At 35.8% G+C, this 9059-nt stretch overlaps 1 long non-coding RNA gene across 3 annotated transcripts; it reads left to right on the top strand.

Moving 5' to 3' along the window:
* Positions 1-245: 245 nt before the first annotated feature.
* On the top strand, positions 246-4725 carry LOC109238243. Of its 3 annotated transcripts, none has more exons than XR_002069717.1 (4): positions 246-516; positions 1017-1081; positions 3611-3682; positions 4432-4725. It is a non-coding gene; the product is annotated as an uncharacterized LOC109238243 (long non-coding RNA). The 3 variants fall into 3 exon arrangements; XR_002069716.1 differs by having other exon boundaries at positions 4359-4725; XR_002069718.1 differs by having other exon boundaries at positions 3601-3682; positions 4359-4725.
* Positions 4726-9059: the final 4334 nt, after the last annotated feature.

Genomic DNA, 9059 nt, shown 5'->3' with positions numbered 1-9059 from the left:
AAAAATGTAAAAAGTAAACCTTTTTTCTCTCTCTAAAAAAGAAAATCGATTTAAGATTAATATTTATAAATTGCATACTTAGGAAAAAACACCTGTTACAGTGTAAAAAATAATGAACGAGTGTTTTTTTCATTCTTTTCCCTACTTTTTTGTTAAAAATCTATAGTTGAATTCCATATTATTTAATTATATTAAATTAAAAGATAAGAAACTCCCATGATCCCACGACATTGAAAACCTAAGCGCACAAAAAGGATAACAACGAAAACTGCTGGAGAGATCAGTTTCTCTCTTTTCTTCTTGGGAAAAGTTTAAAACCCATCTAAATTCATTGAATGATGACCAGATTGAAGAACCATAGATTCTTCTAGTATTTCCATTGATATGAATGATAGGAAATTTGTATAAATGATGACCATATTGAAGAACCACCAACGCCGATTGCAGATTGTAAAAGAAGACGATCCACTCCGTGGTTGTAGGCATGAAATCTGAAGTTTGTCACATAGAAAACAGGTCCTTTGTTCTCTTTTTTCGGATTTACTTATCATCTTTTTGATTTATTGGCGAATTTATTGGCAAGAAATATATTATTTTTTCAACTTCAATTATTTTTGATCTTGAAACTTTACGTGTCCTCCTTTCTTACATCTTAATTGGCTCAATCATTCACCAAACTTTACCTCTAAGAATATATTTGAACTCTTTTGGATACTAACTGGAAAAAGAGAACAAAGGACATGTTTTCTATGTGATATATTATTTTTTCAACTCCGATTATTATTGATCTTGAAACTTTATGTGTCCTCCTTTCTTGCATCTTAATAGGCTCAATCATTCACTAAACTTTACCTTTAAGAATATATTTGAACTCTTTTGGATACTAACTGGAAAAAAATGAGATATAAGTTTACTTTTGTTGTATGCTTTCGACTTTTTAATATATTTGTCGTATATTGATTTATCTATTTATGGTAATAATGAATTGGAAGTTTCAACTTCTTAAATTAATACAGGAGCGATGTAGTACACTAACACTGCGAATGCAAGAAGAGACTCATGTGAAAGTCGTGTAAACAAGGTAAGAGACAAAAAAGGTTTTTTAGAATCAATAGATTTTTAACTTTATTTCATAAACTTCTTCGAATCTATGCTTTTCGTTATACAATACAAGTATTTATACGTGGAATTAAAAGCATTACATTGGCAAGTACTACCATGAAGATCTGTGAAATATGATTTCAAATATTGCGCTTGAGCTTTCGTGTATAAAAGCTTTAAACATTAAACCCTCTCTATATTTTATTAGTTGGATTGTTGCTGGAAATAGAACAATGCGTAAGATGCAACTAATTGATCTAATTGCGAGGCAAAAAGAAGTATTTCATACAATTTCAATAATGACTGACACTCTATGTTTAAGTACGCAACATCCTTTAAATTCATACTCGACTTCACATCCCATAAACTCAAAAGAGACCAATATTGTACAAGCAGAGGAAAACAAATAATATAAGATGCCTTCATTTCAAATAAGTGATTGATGATATTTATGCGGAAAAAAAAGAAAGATGAGTTGAATCGCTAAATTATGAAGTGGCTTGATAGTGCTATAGTAAATAAGGTTTTTCGGCTGAAAGATAAGACTGAACAACCGTGCAAATAGGTGAGAAAGAGGTTGATGCATAAATGGTTATGAAATCACCGAACAGACAATGGACTAGATTGAATTGTGTATGTGCAAGAAATTTATAATTTTAGTGTGTATCCATATGAAGAAAAGGTTTGCATTCATGTGTTTTCTGTATTAGTTGTGTGTGAATATGAATGTGATAGTGAATTTGTGGAGTCTTTGAGGTCTCTCTATGACGTTCAAAGTAAGTTGCAAATTCAAACAACTAGAAGGAAAGCTGGCAAGCAGTTTTATCCAAAAAAATATTACTATGTCACTATATAAACCAACCAGTCAAACCTCATAGCAGTTGTAAACACGCATTCTGTGAAGATATTTTTTTTTTTGGGATTGCACATGGCTGGTTTTTGAGGTACAAAGATGAAGATGAATTAGTGGCTGTAAGAGGTTCACCAAGATATGTTAGGTGGTCTAGGAAGCATCTCAAGTAAATTTCTCTCATTGTCTTTATCTACTGCTTTATTTTGAATAGGTTGTGAATGTAAAATTTAATTATTAGATTGTATCTTCTTGGTATCGTAATTTGGCATATTTACCTCTAAAGTAACTTTATTGATTTTGCTTGGATCATTAAGTTTTTTTTGGTATCGTAGGATTAAACATCAAGTCTTAGTATTTAGAACTATAGCAACATAAAGAATAGGAAAAACTTGAGCTTAGAATAATCGGGTTAAAACTTGCTTTTCTCAAAGCACATACAATGAGTGAATATGCTTTTGGATTGCTTGATGCCATAATTAATTTTTAGCTTATAGTGTTTTAGGAGTTTCTCTATTTCGCATAAATATTTTTCAAAAGGTCAATTGATAAAAAGAATAATTAGCATCAATTTATTAATTATAACTATTTTCTCCAAGATGACCAATATTGGTGAAGGCAAGTAAGGGTAAAGAAAGTAATATATCTAACTTTTTATCCAATATTTGTATTTATTGGACCACCAACATGATCATGAACAATATTTTTTTTTCATTCTGAGCATTATAAAAGCAAAACTAAAAAATATAAGAGTACAAATTTATTCTCAAATAAATGTACCAACACCTTTTGATTAATGGATGAAACCCATATTATAAATTTAAATTGTCCTCCTTTTCAAATGAATTAATAAAAAAAATTCAACGACATAGTAGATGTTATCAGCATGTGTCAATTAAGTTATTTTTCAGGGCGATGTTTTCTAGATTTTGAGCCAATATGTAGGGAGCTTTTTCTTTACTTTCCATCCTTTTAGGACTCAGAGACAAAAGAGAACCAAAACCCTTAAGAGAGGTTTATGGTTGGTTTCAGTCGATGCTGCTAACTGTATTATAATCTTGAACCAACATTTCATGTCTTGACATTTTCTACTTTGGTAATAGATATCATTTGAAGCAGCACTTCATATATATGTTAATGGATAATCTAGGATGTGATAAGACAACAAAGCAAGTGAATAAAAGACAAAATAAGGTATATAAGTGTGTTAGTCGTTCTCTCCAAGTCAGGGAAAGATAATCTTTTTTAATATATTATTTTTCATATTTGTTTTAGGTCCGCATCATTTGTGTTTGCTACAGAGTAGAGCAATCGAATTCCTTCTAACAGTGATGGCAGTGGAACGTAATGCAAAAGAAAAGTAACTAAAAGTTTAGCCTATTATCATGTTACAATATTTTCCTCTTGGTTTTTAAAGATTATTTTTGTAAAATGTGCTGGCATTTGTTTTGTTATTCTATTAAAATTTTGTCAAAATGGGGGTTTTTTTTTTGTCTCAAGGATATTTAAATGCACAAAATTATACCGAGGAAGATGCACGTCTTAAAGCTTTATCTTTGCATATGTTCTGGCATCTTTTTTGTTATTTTATTAAAATTTTGTCCAAAACGTGGGGCTTTTATTTTAACTATATCTTTGCACCGTCTTAGGGGCATTCAGATGCACAAAGTTGTATTTGAGGAAGATGCACCTCGTGATGGAACTGCTTTACTTTTTACGTTTCGCAACCAGGTTAATATACAATATTTTTAAATTCTTCTATTTTTGACTTGCTTTTTGCATGTGTATTGCGAACATTATGCAAGTTAATTTATTATATTTCTATATTCATATCATTTATCTTACATTTTAGACGTGCAAGATCAACTTTTTCACTTACAATCTTCCTTTCTATAATTTCTTCAATCATCAGCTCTTTTTGGAGATTCTTTTTTTTTTTCTTAGCATGTCTGTGTTGTTATTGGAAAACAGTTTTGGAAAAAGTTTGTGCAGAGGCAACAACATATATTAGTCGTCATGCTGTCAATTGGAAGTTTATTCATTGTAGTTTTATTTTGCAGATTCTTTACATATTTTTCTTTCCATGAATATGGTTGCTATCACTGAATTTTGATCCTTAGCCATACATTTTCTTATGGCTTGAATGGCTTGATAAGAAAAGTGAGGTAATGATGTTGTTAACAAACTTAAGTCCCAACTCTACCTCTTTCCTACTTATACAAGTCCAGTTATTATGTATTGTGGACAACTTTTCAAGATACTACAAGTAACTTTGTGAGGATTAATAACTATTTTCATTTAGTTATCGTGTGTAACTTTTTCCTTTCAAGACTCTTTTGTTTAAAGCTACTTTTGCTTTAATATTGTTTGTCCGTCCCGTTTATATCGAGTTATTTTCTTTGTTCAGCGACACAGACGCAGAAAACATAAAAATTAAAGTTGGCTTAGAGGCTGATTTTGAATTTTAATTTGGATATAAGGTTGAGCAACAGAATCTTGAGAGAACAAATCCTAACAAATGGTTATCGCCATGCCAAACAGTACAACATTAGAAGTGCAGAGCAAGGTTGATGTCGGAGGTTACATGGCGTCGGCTCAGCCAACCGGTGCCGATGATAGCCGAACACTTTTAATTGAAGATCTGCGGTTTTGGATGGATGAATAATATCTGTATAGCTGCTTTGCAAATATTGCAAATGTACTAAAATTTCTGAAATAAATTATTGTTGCTGAGTGTTTTAATATGTAAAAATGTATCTTAGGGAGAAGAATAGATCTATTAAATTGCTGTGAGAATACTTTTTTCATATGCTTTGGATTGATCTTCTATTGAGGGTAATGCAGTATAGTATAATTAGGACTGCAAGAAACAGTTTCTTAGAAGCTCCAACAATATTTTCCGCGCATCGCGCGGGTAGGTATACTAGTTTATAATAATAATATTAATAATAATAAAATGCCCATACCAATAAAATTATTTGCACTCAATGTTCACACTAACTCAATGGCTATATTGAATTTGTCCTTTTATATATATATATAAACGCGTAAAACAACTATTCAACATATGCACAAGAGCGATTTAAAACGAGAGCGTCCCTTTCACCGGGATAAACAACCCATTTATGATATATATATTAAACTATGTTTAGATTACTATTTAATGTTTGTACCCTTTGTCACAGAAGGGCAATGGGTGTAACAGAATTTCGGAACTAACTTATAATCCTATATTCGCTTCTATTAATAAGTACTTAGTGACTATCTTAATTATATCATGTGTATACCAAATCAAACCAATTTGTTAGTGGGTCCTTAATTGTTTAATAAATTTAATTGGCACATACATAATCCATTTTATAAGAATGAACGCAAAAATTCTCATTTGTAAGATTAGAGATTGAATCGAGGCCATTTGATGAGCTAAGAATTTATTGAGCAAATTAAACCTTAGAGTTTGTATACGGTCAAAATCGGAAAGCTCGATTTTGGAGACTTATTTACATTCCGAGCCCGGGTTCGGTGAACTCGAGGTGAGAGTCAAGCCAGGCCCAGGTAAGCACACCTCGAGGAAGCAGATCGAAGGACTGGCACAACCTACATCGAGGGCAGCACAATCTTGAAGACACTCAAGAAAGAGTGGGAATTCTCAAGGACACGTGGATCAGAGCATAAATTAAAGGATAAGATTTGTACGAAATAGTACAAGTCCGTACTAGGTTGTTATACAGCTGTACCAATATAATTCTTTACCATAATTGGAAATGTACCATATTAGGGTTTTCTCCTTCTATATAAAGGAACCCCAATCTTTGTAAAGGACACATCCCATTCACCGCAATAGAACATTCTACTCCGCTTTCCTTGTTTAACGTGCTCAACAATTATTCTTCAGCTTTTTTGTCTTTACTTTATTGTTCATACTTTATTGTTCTTAGCTGACCTCGAGGTCCCTGGGAATATCAAGCTCGAGGTCCCTATTGCTCCAACAACACTGATTTGGTTCACTAATTCTTCTTACTTATGCTTAATATTACTTGTATAATCACTAGTATTAGAATATATCACATATCTTTAAAATCACAAATTATCTTTAATTATCACTTACATTTTTCGAGGTAAACAGTTTGGCGCCCACCGTGGGGCTAAAGATTATAGTGATTATTTTAGTGCTAGTTTTCTGATAACACACGTTATTCTTCACACTTTTTCTTGTCAAAGATTCTTTGATTTCTGATTTGGACATGTCTAGCACTCAAAACGCACCTGCTCATGACAGTGAGGGACTTGGAGAAAACAGCGGTATAGGGGTTGGTGTACCACCCATAAACCCTGAGGGGGTGCCAAATTTGGAGGCCCTTTGATATCAGTTCACATAATGCTCTAAACACGGACGCAGGCACAGACCCCGTAAGGAATGCACACAGGGAAGTCCGAGCCGGAGGCCAGGAAATGAGAGGAATGGAAGAAGGAGGAGTGAGCCTCCAAGTGATATTCGAGATGTTGTAAGCTCAGCAAATCGCCATCGCTCAACTTCAGAGTCAGAAAGAACTCCAAACACTGCCGAACCAGTGGAATCCCAGTATATGGAACCTGCGCATGAAAGGCCCGATGAAGATGGCTCGGGGACTGATCCCGCTATTATGAAAATGCTCGGAGAACAGACAAAAAGAATCGAGTCCGGAGAAAAGAAAATTGAAGAAAATGACAAAAAGGTGGAGACATACAATTCAAGGGTCGACCAGATACCAGGAGCGCCTCCGATTTTGAAAGGACTGGACTAAAAAAAGTTCATACAATAATCTTTCCCCCCAAGTGCGGCTCCAATGCCCATTCCCAAGAAGTTTCGCATCCCGATATACCAAAATATAACAGAACAACTAACCCTAACGAACATATGGATTGTGTGTATTGGTATCGTTTAGCAGCTGTTGGGATTTGGAGGCCCGAGTGGATCTTTCTTTGCTTGGTATATTAGATTTTTGGATATGATATTGGGGTGTAGACTGGTTGTCTCAGTGTTGGGTTATTCTAGACTATTGTGCTATGGGCTATGCCGGAAAATGTCACAAGTTGCATGGCGAGGTGCATCAGATTACGTTCTAGCAGAGTGGTTTCTATTCCAAAGACCAGCGGACGGCTGGGAAGGACTGTTTTTCTTGAGTGGGCCTTCGTGATGGATGTCAGTGCAGAGGTTTCTACCATTGATTCAATTCCGGTGTTGAGGGACTTTTTTGGATGCGTTTCTTGTGGCCGGGCATGTCGCCGGCCGAGATTGTGGATTTCGGTATTGATTTGGTGCAGGGCACCGTATCGTACGGCTCCGGCAGAAGTTATAGTAGTGGAAGGTTGTTGATTTTTACCGCGTATTTGACTGAAACTACTTGTTATCATCATAATTTAGGTTGATTGCCATGTTTGGGCTTCGTGCCAACTATGTGAATCCTTCAGGGATTGATATCACTGTTTTCGCATTACTTGCATATTATTTGATCTCGGTCCAGGGTTTTAATACTGTTTTGTAAACTCAGCCATTTTTCTAAGATTTCAAAATTTAAACAATATTTTATCGACGTTTTTAGCTGAGAATCATTATTATGATATTGCCCAAGTGGCTTATGTGCATTTCTGGACTGAGCATGGATCGGGCTGCGCGCCGCAGCAGTGTTATAGTGATTTCTGGATATATGGATGGCTCGGGCTGCGCGCCACAGCGGTACTATATTGATATTGAGGCCGAGGGCCTAGTTGATGCCACAAGATGGCTTGATTATTGCGCTTGGGCTGTAGGAGCCCCTCCGGAGTCTGTACATACCCCCAGTGAGCACCGTCAACGTTAAATATGGATGGATCGGGCTGCACGCCGCAGCGGTCATATGTATTGCATTGCACTCATGCATTGGTTCCTGGTTGTATTACGTGTCATGACATTCAGCACTCTCATTCTATTGGCATCCATGCTACTTCTTGCACTGTTCACCTGATACCCTGGTGTTATTTGTTAATGGAGTGCTGTGCCCGGAGGGCTGACTTATGTGCTGACTTGCACTATCTGTTTCGCATTCATTTGCTTAACTGTTGAGAAGGATATTTTTAAAAGAGGTTTTAACTGAGCCCATATATTTTCTAAAGGATTTTCACGGTTTTACTGTTTTTCTCAAAAGGGTTGCACTGTTCTATATAGCATGATGGAGTGCCTTACGTGATTTCTTGCTGCTCACTTATTATTTACTTTTATTGCTCACTGAGTTGGAGTACTCACTTTACTCCCTGCACCTCGCGTGCAGTAGCAGGTATTTGTTACCCGGTAGCGGGTTAGAGCTGATTAAGGATTTTGTTATCGTAGCTGAGCAAGGTGACCGCCGGTGTTCGCGGCATCGGACTTCGTCTTTTGATTCTAAATTTTATTCTGTGTATTATTGGCCCTGTAGTCGTGTTCAGACTTCTCTAGATGCTCATGACTTGTGACACCCCGGTCGGGCTGTGTTGGGTTGTAAATATCGATTATTATTGTCATTAAGTTGTATTTATCTATTCATTTATGTCTAATAATTTTGAAAGAGGCGTTGTTGTTCTGTTGGCTGGCCTTGTCTTCACGAGAGGCGCCATCACGACCGGGTTGGGAATTTGGGTCGTGACAGAACGCCGGCAGTCACTTCGCTAAACTACTACAGCTCTGCCTCCAAACAGCCAATACCCGCTACGGGGTGAATAAATACATGCAACTGCACACGAGGTGCAGAGAGTAAAGTGAGTACTCCAACTCAGTGAGTAATAAAGGTAAATAACAACTGAACAGTAAGAAATCACGTAAAGCAACCAACATGCTGTATAGAAGCAGGGTACAATCCATTGAGAAAAACAGTGAAGCTGTGAAATCTTTAGAAATATATTGGCTCAGTTTAAATCTCTTTTGAAAATGATCTTTTCAACAGTTACGAAACGATTTCAAAACAGTTAGTGCTGATAAGCGCAGAAAAATCCGCCCCTCCGGCACAAATACCGCAGTATAACAGGTAAAAAGGCAAGTAAATATGCAAGATGAGCACGTAAAAGTTCGCCCCTTGGGCAATATCTCAAAACACTACCAGCCCCTCGGGCTCACTCT

This window comes from Nicotiana attenuata, unplaced genomic scaffold (genome assembly GCF_001879085.1).
Source record: "Nicotiana attenuata strain UT unplaced genomic scaffold, NIATTr2, whole genome shotgun sequence".
NCBI classification, from domain to species: Eukaryota; Viridiplantae; Streptophyta; class Magnoliopsida; order Solanales; family Solanaceae; genus Nicotiana; species Nicotiana attenuata.
Note: the sequence above shows the minus strand (reverse complement) of the source record. Positions and strands in the feature narration are given on the sequence as shown.